This window comes from Syngnathus leptorhynchus, chromosome 9 (genome assembly GCF_054491065.1).
Source record: "Syngnathus leptorhynchus isolate UIUO chromosome 9, UIUO_Slep, whole genome shotgun sequence".
Taxonomy (NCBI): domain Eukaryota; kingdom Metazoa; phylum Chordata; class Actinopteri; order Syngnathiformes; family Syngnathidae; genus Syngnathus; species Syngnathus leptorhynchus.
This window is the reverse complement of record NC_141203.1, coordinates 10,359,265-10,371,545: the sequence shown is the minus strand read 5'-3', so window position 1 is coordinate 10,371,545 and position 12,281 is coordinate 10,359,265.

The following is a 12,281-nucleotide window of genomic DNA, read 5'->3' as shown; positions in this document are numbered from 1 at the left end:
ACTGAGGATACACTTCACTACTTAATAATGACTTTTTGCCCTTCCTTCTTTCTGTCACTTGCAATCGATTCTGTTTTTGTATCTTTGTCCTGCCCCTTAGCATGGCCAAATACAGTCACACACACACATGCGCATACAGTACAAACACACAGACACACACACAGAGTGAAGCTGTCCGGCAGACATATTTCAGCCAAAATGCTGTCAAGTCTCCTCGCACATGCTCCCTCTCCCAAAAAAAAAAAAAAGGAGCAAATACATGCAGAGTTTGACGTCAACCGTTAGGCAAGCCGTAGGGAACGGTCCTGCCAACTGCTTCTCTTTATTAAAGTGATTTTTCACAACGTCAATGCCGCTAACGAGTAGCTGTGGAAGGCACACACACGCACATAAAATACACACACGCCAGCCACACTGAAGGTGACATCTAAATTGTGTTTACCAAAAAAAAAGGCCCTCAAACATCGGCCAAATAAAAAGCTCGTCACTTGGAAATTGTTGATGTGGGTTCAGGGTGGAGACAAATAGCTTTTTAAATTAGAAGCTTCTTGGTTTGAATCACTTTTCATTAGCTTGAGTACGCTTTCTAGAGATGATAATATCAATAGCTATCATCCCCAAAAATCTCATTGACAATAAGAAAAAAACTCACTGCAAACGAGACTCACGCCGACCAACAAACTTTCAACATCAACATGAAAATGGAGTATAATATTTACATGAATGTTTCTGTTGGTGTATTAAAAACGATGGTACTTTTCAAACCCTTCCATTTAATCAAACATACCCGCATACATCACGACAAGGCAGTCAGTGATGTCATTTAATGAAACCTAACACAATGTTCTTTTATTCATACAGCAACATATATTCCGCCATTGAAATCTTACATCTGACTTGTAAAGTAGGTGCTCTTTGCCTTTTAGCATATCTCATTTGCAGTATTTGTGTCTTGCGGTTACTGCCTGAATAAATATTCCCGCATGGAAATGATCAGCAATAATCCAGTAGCCATTTTGGTTACACTTGAATTGATGTAATCATTAGTTCAGGTTTATTCCACAGTGAGCGATATCACTTTTTTGTTTTTTTTTTGGCTCTGACTGAATCATTATCAAGTTAATGAAATTTACACCTCCGTGGCTTCCGTTGTACCTGAATGCTTATCATGCATAATCGCTACCCGGTGATGGAGTGGTAGTCATAGTCAGTCTGCAGATTTTGCATGAAAGGGTCAACTACAGCACCTTAATGGGGAGATGATTCATCTGCTGGAGGTTATTACTCACAAGAGCATCTGGCCTTTTTTAAAGATCACAGTTTATTTCAGAAAACCACAGTGGGAGCATTAACACATTTCCCATGATTGTTTTCATTCGTGCGTAAATGTCAAGGTCACCCCACCGACTGTCCCGCAAGGAGCTGTGCAAAGCCCACAAGCTGTTTGGGATGATCAGAAGATGGACAGGGTTGGCTCATTTAGAAGAAACAGCCAAAATCTGAGTTTTGCTCTTTTAATGACCTTTTTCATTGCAATCATTTTGTGGTAATAAAAAGCTGTTACATTTATGAGGGATCTGTTCCCTTTTTATTTCAATTTAAATTGTTTTTTGATTATGTTTGTTCTCATTCTAGCGCTGACTCAGTTATAGGATGATTAATAATTAATATAAGATAATTAACAATTAAATTAATAATAACTTTTGTTAGCCCGGCGCCTTGGCAATAGTCTCCACAAATGAAGAATCGCTCAAAGTTTTGGTTGCACCGTTGGTACCGGTGAGACAAGATGGCTCAACGAGCTCAAGTATGAAACTCTTTCACTGACAAAGTCTCTGAGGCGGTGAAAAGTAAGTTCACGTAGCCGTGAAGTCCCGAGAGAACCTGCCTTTCACCATTGACAGCCGCCTTCTCCTCACTGCATCGCAAATTAAACCAAGTGTCCAACTTGCGGTTGTCAAAATAATGTTTTTAAAATGTGTAAACATTCAAACTAGTTATCGAATACAATACTTTTGCAGATAAGAGCGAGAGAAAAACGCTGATTTGAATCTTACACTATTTAATTTCACGATACTTTGCATGTAAAATCCCGCCATTTGTGGACTGAGAAGAAAAAAGCTGTTTTCTTATTTTCAAGCCGTAATAAATCTACCGAGTCCTTCGAGTCATTGCTTTGTTGACTTATCATTGTTGTTCATTTGTCCTTTATGTCCATTTTCAGAAGGACGGATGATTACTCAAGGAGGATCTGAGGTAAAGAACACAAACCGCCCTCACAACCTCTAAACATTGATCGATTTGTTACTCAGGCTCAGACTGTTAATTTTGGACCGCCTCATTTTGAGACAGCAAACAGCACATAATGTCTGCATGTGTCTGTTTACTAGAGAAGACAAATCCAGTTTGAGAAAATAAAACTCAAGCAGGTGCCGCCTTTTCACCAGACGGTTGAATAGAAGCACCTGTGTGAGAACATGGCGTCCTCCTCATTATGCTGACAAACGTTCTATGGAAACTCTTCATTCTTTCCTTGTTCCTAGCTCTTATCTTTCGTGCATCCGTGCTCCCGGTGTTATCCGGGACAACGGTTACGCTAAACTGCATCAGCCCCTCCCCCTCCCACCTCCGACATAGAAATGACCTTCACCACTGCGAGACGCGGCAGAAAATGGAAAAAGGCAGAAAAACAAGAAATGGTATGAGTGGGGAAATTCTGATGGAGGCGTGCAGGGGAAAGGCAACGGGGGGGCCCATCTTTAAATGGAATATGGGGGATATGAATAGGATGATGGGGAAAAGAAAGAAAATCATTGCAGAATGAGAAAATGGGGTCTGAGTAAAAGAGGCTCTTGACAAGATCAGTCAGAATGTCTCACCTACCTCTTCTGTTAAATCTAAAACGGAAGGTGACATGTATTGGACAAATAATTGAGCGTACCCTCCGGGAACATTGTCTCGCACGGTCGGAATGACAGGCGAAAGATGAAATGGGTTCATCTGCGTTTGACCTTCTCTTTAACCTTGTTTAGCCTCCTCACACTGCACCACAGAGACGGCGAGCGAGCACATTCTCAACAACGCTGCAGGCGTCGCCATCGAAAAACTCCCTCTTTTTTCCCCCCCTCCACTCTGAGTCATCGCAAAGTCATAAATACTAAAGCGGGTAAGGAAAGATTATTTGAAAACTATCTCATACGTTCAGAGGAAAAGCGTGACTGTCAGCTCCGGCGGAAAAAGAGTGCGCGAGAATATAGAGGAGCACTCGTGCTCTCACTCTCTCTCGCTCTCTCTCTGCTTTTAGCATCAAGCTTACTCTTCCTTGCTCGACCTCGCTCTTCACGCTGTATAATCTTCAACTCATTAGCATTTAAAAAAAATAATATCGTTTATGAGTCATGCAGGGAGAGCGCTTTGGTGAGTTTGTCATGACTTGCTTATGAAAGCGGAGTCACCGCATTTGCTTTCTGCAAGATCCTCTTCGGGGGGTGGCTGCCAAAACAAAGATGAGGGAAAGCACAGTTGGAGGTTGGGGACAACTTGTCATTGTTTACATTTTGATATTCTCCTGGAAAAAAAGTCGTGCTCGTATTTTTGGATGGAGTACACCACTTGCCTTTAAATCAATTCACCTTGCTTAAACTAAGATCACAGAGGATTAATTTCTGTGCAGATGTTATCTTAAATTCCGATCTAGATGTTCCGTTGTTGCCAAAAATAGTTTCTGCACAATCAATGCAGCTATTTTTCATTCAAGACCAACTGAAAGCACATCTTATATTTTATGCAAGTTTATTGTCTTCCACAACTTCCCACAATACCAAATTTATCAAGGTCAACCAAAACCCAAAAAGGGTTTGAACTTTATTGCCAATCCCTCTCAAATATGAAAGTGTCCATCATGTGAGCTGACAGACGCGAATGAAGCCCCCCAGTAGAAGAGTTGAAAAGACAAAACAGACATGAGACAAAATAATCTTGGAATTGGAAGTTGAATCGAACAAGTAATCAGACCGTGTTGTTTATACAATCAAAAACAAAAGTAGTTTTTATTATTTAAATCCAAACCAAGTGTATACATGCACCAAATCATTGTCACATCAAAATGATCATTCAGGAAAAACCCATCATGATATCTGTTTTCAGTGATTAGCATAATAATAGGCACTCCATTGCAATCAAGTGGCAAGATGAGAGATGAGGCGGAATAAACGGTAGGACGGGGGCACCGCAAATGTGACCAACCAAGTGTTGCAGTCAAAAAATGTCTGAATGTTGAGGTACTCTAATTTATTTCAGTAAGTGCTCAAATGAGCCAGAACAAAGACAAAGTGACAGAAAAAAATTCTGTTCGATTTCTACCAAATGGAAATCTGGCTTTCTCTAGGGGGGGGGGGCAAGATGTTGGCGTACTTGCAGCGTTTCCGAACTTTATTCAGAAAAATCTCATGCCACGTCAACAAACAAAAATGACCCAAAATGTATAATTATTACTCAGCGTGAAATCCGGAAATTCAAATGACAACAACTAACTCGTGTTAGGGTTTAGTTGTAATGCTTATCTCAGGTCATTTGTGATAGGCTATAGATTTTAAGTATTGATTTGTCCTCAAAACCAATTTGATTCGTGATTGAAAGAAAGCCAACATTATTGCTAGCGGTTTGGCAGAAGCTTTGCTTCTCTTGCCTCGGCAGATTCCATTTCAGACCTCTTTGTTAGGGTAACAAAAGGTGAACACTTGGCTGGACCAGAGGGACTTTGACTCGGCATTAATCACGGTGTCTGCAGCGAGCCCCTCGTCCCATTAACACTATTATAGCCTCCCTGCAGAACTTGGCCCATATGAATTTATCAGCATTTCCTCGATAGTTGAGTGGCAGCTGTGGTATCTGACTTCGCTGCTGGAAGGAGACTGCTAATGCACAGGTGCAGCACTTTTATCGTGCTCCATAACGTTTTCAAATTTGCAAATACGTAGCCGCTATGTTTTCAGCACGAGTTAAAGCAAACGTGCTAAAAATGAAACGCACTCAAAGATGCATGCACTCGAGTGTTTTGAGAGAGCTCCTCACGCAGAGAGCCATCTCAGCACCGCAGGGTCTCAACAAACACTCGCATCAACACCAATTTTATTGTTTGCACTCTAACAGCCTCTCCGTCGAGGTTAAGCCGTCCCCGGCCCGTTACGCTAACTGCCTTGACACCGGAGAGCCTCTGATGTTTTCATGACAAGGGTCAAGACACGTTTGACGTGGGTGAATGTGTCTCATCCCAAAGCACCTGAGAATTCAAAAACAAAAAAGTAACTCGTTTGTATCCTGACATCGTTGGCACTTTTTGAGGCAAGAAAAGATGTACGGTATAAACTTAGCTGACTTAATTGTCAATGACTTGGGCCACGATGGATTGATTGGCGTTATCCAAGATTTACACTCTGCTGCTTTCTCTCCCTCCCTCCCTTTGTGCAGGATGATACTTGACTACTATGTTAATTTATTCTGATTTGTGATTAGGAGCCCACAGTCATACGCCTCACATCTTCTTTCCTCCATTTAACATGACCTTCCCAAGTCTCTGTCATACCAATATGCCTCATTACTGCACTATAGGGGTGCTTATGCACAGAGAGCAAAAAAAAAATCTGAAATGCTGAAAAAATACTGCCAGGCACACAAAAAGATAAAATGTATGAAAAAGAAAAGACAAAAAAGAAAAATGCAAAGCTGCTCTCCTTGTTCAAACACACACATACACACATGCAAGAGCACAGCACTATTGACTGACAGCAAAACTCCAGAAAGGCAAAATAAGAAAGAAAATAAGTTCAAGTACTGGTGGAACAGGAAGAGGTGATGCATTTCAAACACACGCGAATACAAACAGGTGCACGCACGCACACCTCAGAAAATCTGTAAAGTAAAGTTTGCATTCGTGTGCTGCCTTAATTTAGCTTAGCCTTATATATATATATATATATATATTAATTATTTCAAAATGAGCTGTAGTTTAATGTTTGAGTATACCTGAATGTTCTTTGACTTTAATTTGTCTCCTCCATCCTGAGGATGAGCGAGAGATTAGTCACAGAGAGATAGACGAGATTAAGACGCGGAAGGAGGATCAAGAGGAAGGATGAGAACAAAAGATAGTGAGTGATCTTGGGCAAGGAGAATATTCCTGGAACCAAATATTCCTTTTTGTGCAATGTGTATTGCTGTGAAATGTTTTTTTTTTTTTTTTTTAATAAAATACTCATTTATTTTAGTAGTTCAATTCAAATTTGTCACAATCAAATCAGCATCCGCCATTACAGCAAGTTGGCTGAGAGTTTCTTTTTCCCAGTTACGCAAATAGAGAGAATTCAGATAAATATCATCTGGAAGAAGGCCACGGCAACATAAATAACATTACGGCTGCTTTTTATTTATGAATCTTCTTATAGCCTTTCCCCTCAATTTTCACATTAAATCCAACCTCGTCCATTTCCAATTCCATCAGTAACTGGTTTTGTTTCTTTCTTTAGCTCCAACAGATCAAGCAGATTTGGGTCCTGAGAGTGCCTGACAGGTGCAACCACACCATAATGCGATTGGTCGGTCACTTGTCTCAAGGTCTCTCGAGTTGTCTGATCACAACGGGTGTGAAAGAAAAATAATTACCATCTGTCATATTAGCAGCTCTGTTATCACTCAGCTAAATCACTAAAAATCCTTTCCGCCCGTTATTTTCCACATGTGAAGTGTCAGCCACGTAATCAATTGCCCAATCCATACCGGTTTCTATTTTGCTTATTTGCCTGTCATCCTTATGTATACCTAAAAGGTGACTCTTTAGTTAGCGTGCTACAATTGAGTTAGAAATAGCAATTAAACCAGCAGCAGCATGATTTTATTTCAAAGTCATTCCATGAAGGTCAGCCTAAATGATTAATGTTCTATACTGATTGATTAGGCCCGTGATTAATTGCACATCACAATTGATCGAATTGATGGAAAGGAAAAAAGGTCGAATGATATGACTATAAGTGATGGGACAGTAACAAAGTACAAATACGTCAAGGTGTGTTACTTTTATTCCTTATATTTAAAAAAAAAAGTTATCAACACTAATGAATTCAATTTACAAGATTGATTCCAATGTCTTTGTCCTCAATGGCTAACAGTGATGGCCGTCTCTTTGTGGCATTTAAGTTAAACGTATCTTGGCCCTTAATAGAGAATGAACCCACATTGATCGCCTCAAAGCGCAGGACGGAAGTCAAATAACTGATTTTCCAAAATGTCACCCCGGCACTCTAACGATGCCCGCAAGACACAGCGGGGCAGTTTATAATGTTAAGGCTTATTTATTGCCTTTTGACTCTCAGGTAGTACCTTTTTAGAAAGAGGTTTTAAAATGTGAGCACATGACTCAGCATCATCTTGTTCAGAACGCATATTTAAATTTTCCATGATAATAATGCCGCCGAGCTGTAATTAAAGTCTGGACCCCCGATGAAAATGTAATGTTTCCCCTCCCATTCAATTTGTTAATCAAATTGTATTTATTTTGCTAAATGTGTGGCGAGGCAGGCTGCTTATGACATTTGGCAGCTTTCAAATTAATTCCCCTTGCCATCATCATTAGAGGGGCCGTAACCTGTTGATGGTTTATGAGGAATTTGTTTCGCTTTCGATATAAATCAGCCTTGCAAAAAAAAAAAAGTCCCAACTGAGCTCGTCTCATTTTGAAATCTGATTCTTATGAACTGGCCATCTGAAGAAATAAAAAATTAAAATCAAATGCAGTTTAATAGAAGATGAGAAATAACCTGGGCTAGTTAGCTTGAGTTTCAAGGACAGCGAAGGACACTGAAGGCAAAGTGCATGTTTTTTTTTTCTCCCAGAAAAAAACCCCCAAGAAGTGTGTTCTGGCACCTGAGAGCAGATTGTCATTCAGCAGGCGTTTGATGGCGTCAGGCACTTCTCCACTGCAGATATGACGCAAACGTTACACTCCTCTTTCTCGCCTCTTCGCTGTGTCATCCTCCCCCTCCTCTCCCCCCCCCATCCTTTCCTCCACCTCCTCTCATCCTCGTCTGGCCCGCAGATACGGGTCTCTACCCTCTCGTTGTGGCGTTTTCTCTCCAGATCTCTGCCCTCCCACCTCTCTATTTTCCTTTCTCCCTGTCTCTCCATTCTCTCAGCAGAGATGAGTGGGTGGAATGAGGGATTGTGCCCTGGAGATTGTTGTGCCATCCGCTTTTCAGATGGGCCCTGCCTGCCTGCGTGTGTGTGTAGCCTCGTGTGTGTGTGTGTGTGTGTGTGTGTTGACGAGCCCTCACACAACAAGAAAATCGAACTGTCCCTTTTAGGTAGACTTAAACGAATTATATGATTTACTGGGTCGTTGCTGTCATCGCACAAATGCATACATCTTGCTTACAGAATGGCGAGCAATTTTCCACTGGCTCGCTTTATTTGATTTAGTCTGCAGCCGCACGACTTTTTGTTCCCTCTGATGTTTTCTTTTTTTTTTTTACTTATCTAGCCTCATTTCTCTTTTCTTCATAGCAAGAAAGAGTCTACCCCTCCTTTCTCGCTCTCTCTTGCCTGTCTTTTTACATTTTCACAAATCTTTTCACTTCTCATCCCTTCCTTCTCCTCCTCCCCCTTCCTCATTGGACATTTTTAGACGGTAAATCTCATCCCTTCCTATACAGCGCTCGACTGAGAGCGTATGGGAGAGGACGATATCACGACATGGCGTCTACACATTTGCCTCACAGCCTCAATTAAACACGAACATTTTCCGCAACGTGACCAACCCTCGACCCTTCCGTCAATAAAAATGAGATATTTGGGTCAAGTGTGATAAATGGCAAAAAAGTAATGTGATAAGACCAATCCTCCAAGCAGGAACACGATACAGGAGTCATTTGTTTGTTCCAGCTCACGTATTATCTTATTAGTCTACGCAGGTATAAGCTATCGTGTTGTCCCCCCCCCCCCAAGTGTGTTTTGCAGCAATCATTGTGGGTGTGTTTCTCAGCCAAAGAAAAAGCAGTGACACATTTCCTCCCCACTACCAAATAATTGCTTTTACACAACAGCAGTGATGTGTTATTCAGGCCGTGTGTTATCTTAAGGCCTGTTAAGATTTTTTTTTTTTTTTTAGGTCATTTCATCCATCCCTCCATCAAGAATGACGACGGGGTCCCATGTATCATTTAGCCGTGATCTGTTGGGTCTTTCTCACAAACGTCTGCTGTCTGAAAGATTAATGGCTTGCCTTAATCTTGCACTTCGAAAATGCCAATATGAGGACCTGAGGACACAACTGAGCTGCATGGGACTAGAGACCCCTCATTTGTTTGCTATCAGCGTTCACCTTTCAAGGGCTTTTTATTGTTCCTAACTCTCTAGTGTTATGTGACGAGACCTAAAAGTACAAGAAATCATTCTTATTCACATCAGGAATCTAAAAACTATTTGCTGACTCGGAAGAGGGGAAAAATACTCAAATTTGACCTGATTATAGGATTCCCAGTTAAAATAGACATTTGACGTCTATAACCGTCAATGGGAGTGAATGAGTGGCGAAAGGTTATACCTCGTGAATTTAATCACTCATCTAGGCAAAATATATCACCTTTAAACAACAAATTATTACTAGTTAGATTGATAAGAAGCTATATTTGTCCTGGATTCTACCTAAATGGGCAATTTTACAAAACGAGGCTTCTATCACTTCCTTACTTGTTCAGCCACCACTTAACACGTGCACAATGAGCCATTAAGTGTGTTTATATGGGAATTAAACTCAATTATTACAAAAAGTGTCCCGTGTATGTGATCATCAATTACAGGGACATGAATAGAGACGATCATTTTGTCATTTCCAGTGGCTCCGTCTCACTCCCCGCTTTATTTCCTGCTTGAGTGACCTTTGATGACAGTCAATTAAGAACACACACGTTTCTTCAGATTGTTTCGAAGAGCTAATGGACAAAGTACCTCATTCCAAGGAGGAGGCTTACAATGGGCAGTTTTGAGAACGCCTCGATGAGTCGGCGTGGATATTTTTCTTCTTAGTGCTTTCTGGTGTCAAACACTACGAGACTCGTTTATGTCTGATCTGCCGCTTAATCAGGTGTGTCACGAGCGATGTCCTTCAAGGAGGCAGTCGCCGTCGTCGTCTTCTCATTTTCACCCAAGGGTAACGACCGCTGATGACACGGAGTGGTTTGATTTATTTGCTCAAGGTTTCAGATATTTCAAGGTTATTTTCTTTTTCTGACTAGGCAAAAATAAATAAGATGTCACATGGCACCTCACAAGGTTCAGCTCTTAAAGACCGTAAAGATTTTCGATATTATAAATGTCGTCGATATGATTTACGACTCGTGGTAAAATTTATATTGCACGATGTAGGTCAAACAAAAATAAAAAATGATGTGCTAGGCCTGCACACGCTACTTGAGGAGGAGGAAGAGTTCACTCAAGTGCGCTTATAGCAAACGAGAGCCTGATGGTGTGTGATCTGGTGCTGAAGTTCAGACCGCGCCCGGGGCTCGACGTCTCATCCCGCATGTCATCAGACTGACAAGATTCTCTCTCACACACATTGTCAAAGACGGAGAAGAAGCGTGACACCATGATATGTTTATTGAGAGGCTTTGGATAATAGAAAAGGTGGCGGCTACTGCTGGAATGTCACAAGCGTCGACAGAAAAACAAATGGAAAAAAAAACATGGACTCCATTTTTGAGACACGCACGCAGGCACGCACACATACCCTCAAAAGTTACAGCAATGCACAGGACGAGACGGTTTCACAGTTTGAACAAGTTCATTTCTACGTTAAAAATTCACAGTTACACAATGATGGGGAGAGATTTACTTTTACAAGGCAACAACAACAACAAAAATAATCAAAAAGAGCTCAACAACAAAATCATATTAAAAAAATAAAACTTTTTTTTTTTTTTTACACTTTTCATAAAATCAACAGGGGCCCAGATGGACTGAGTATTGACATTGGATTTGAGGAGGACAGCGTGCAAACATCCTGTGCACCAGATTGGACATCAAAGCTGAGAATGCGAGGAGATGTAAGACGGAGACACAAAAAATGTCAGCAGAGGAAGGATTCAGTTCATCTGGCTGCCCCACTTTGTATACAATAATATGTTCTCTCTATACACATTTATGATTTACACAACTTGAGCCGGGAACATTTAATATAAATGTAATTCCAGGTCAATCAGAAGAAGACTACAAAGAGCTTCTCCGGTCCGTTGCCTTGAGCGACAATTTGAAACGATGACGGACGAGTAAATTACACTTGGGACGTGATCACAGACGGTCGACTTAAGCGTTTTGCTGCTCTTTTTCATTTGGTCTTTGAAGTTCAACACCCACCCGACGTGTTTTGTCCGTGTCGAACACACTCGAGACGGCGCTGCGTGTTGCCTCCCGACAAGGTCATACAACAAAAACAGAGCTTCGTAATCATCGTCTTTGGATAAAAACACCGACTGGAGTATGATTTTTTTTTTTTTTTAAACCAGATTTAGTTTACAAAACCTTGTATGCTTCTTTCAAAGAATGCGCTGTTGAAATGTGAAAGAGGATGGAGGTTTATTTGCTCCAGAGTGACCTAAGCATGTTTGTTCTGTTCCTTAGGCAGCCTCTTACATGCGCAGCCACACAATCAAACAAGCGAGCCCTCGAGTTACAACCTTCGTTGCTTTCCGAGACCGATAAAATGAGCATGGGGAAACGATAAAAAAAAAAAAAAAAGGCTGACATGCTGAAAAATGTACAGAATTGAAAAACAACAAAGATTATTCTGCCTGGGCCAATTCCAAAATGATGATGATGAAAAGTACAACCTGCTATTTTGATCATGATCTATAATTTAAGAGCGCAAAGCTGTAAAAACACCGGCATACCTGCAAAAAAATCAATATGGATACCCATATCAGCTACACTCTGTCATCCGAGGATAATCAAAGCCTAATTTAACGCTTGACGTAGGACATTGTCATTCAAACCCTCACACAAGCTTGAGTTGAATCATGGAAAATGATTTCAGCATCAGGAATATCTCCAGAAATATGATATGCGTTGTGTAGAAAGCTCTCCAAAAGTTTGTTTTTCATGCCGCTGCTGTGTCAAACTAAAAGGTCGTCTATTTAGCTCACATTCTACGAGATGCTCGTCTGAAAGATGTCACGAGCAGGAGTGGTGCCAGACAACGTTACTGTAAATAATTAAAACATGTTGTTGAACACCCA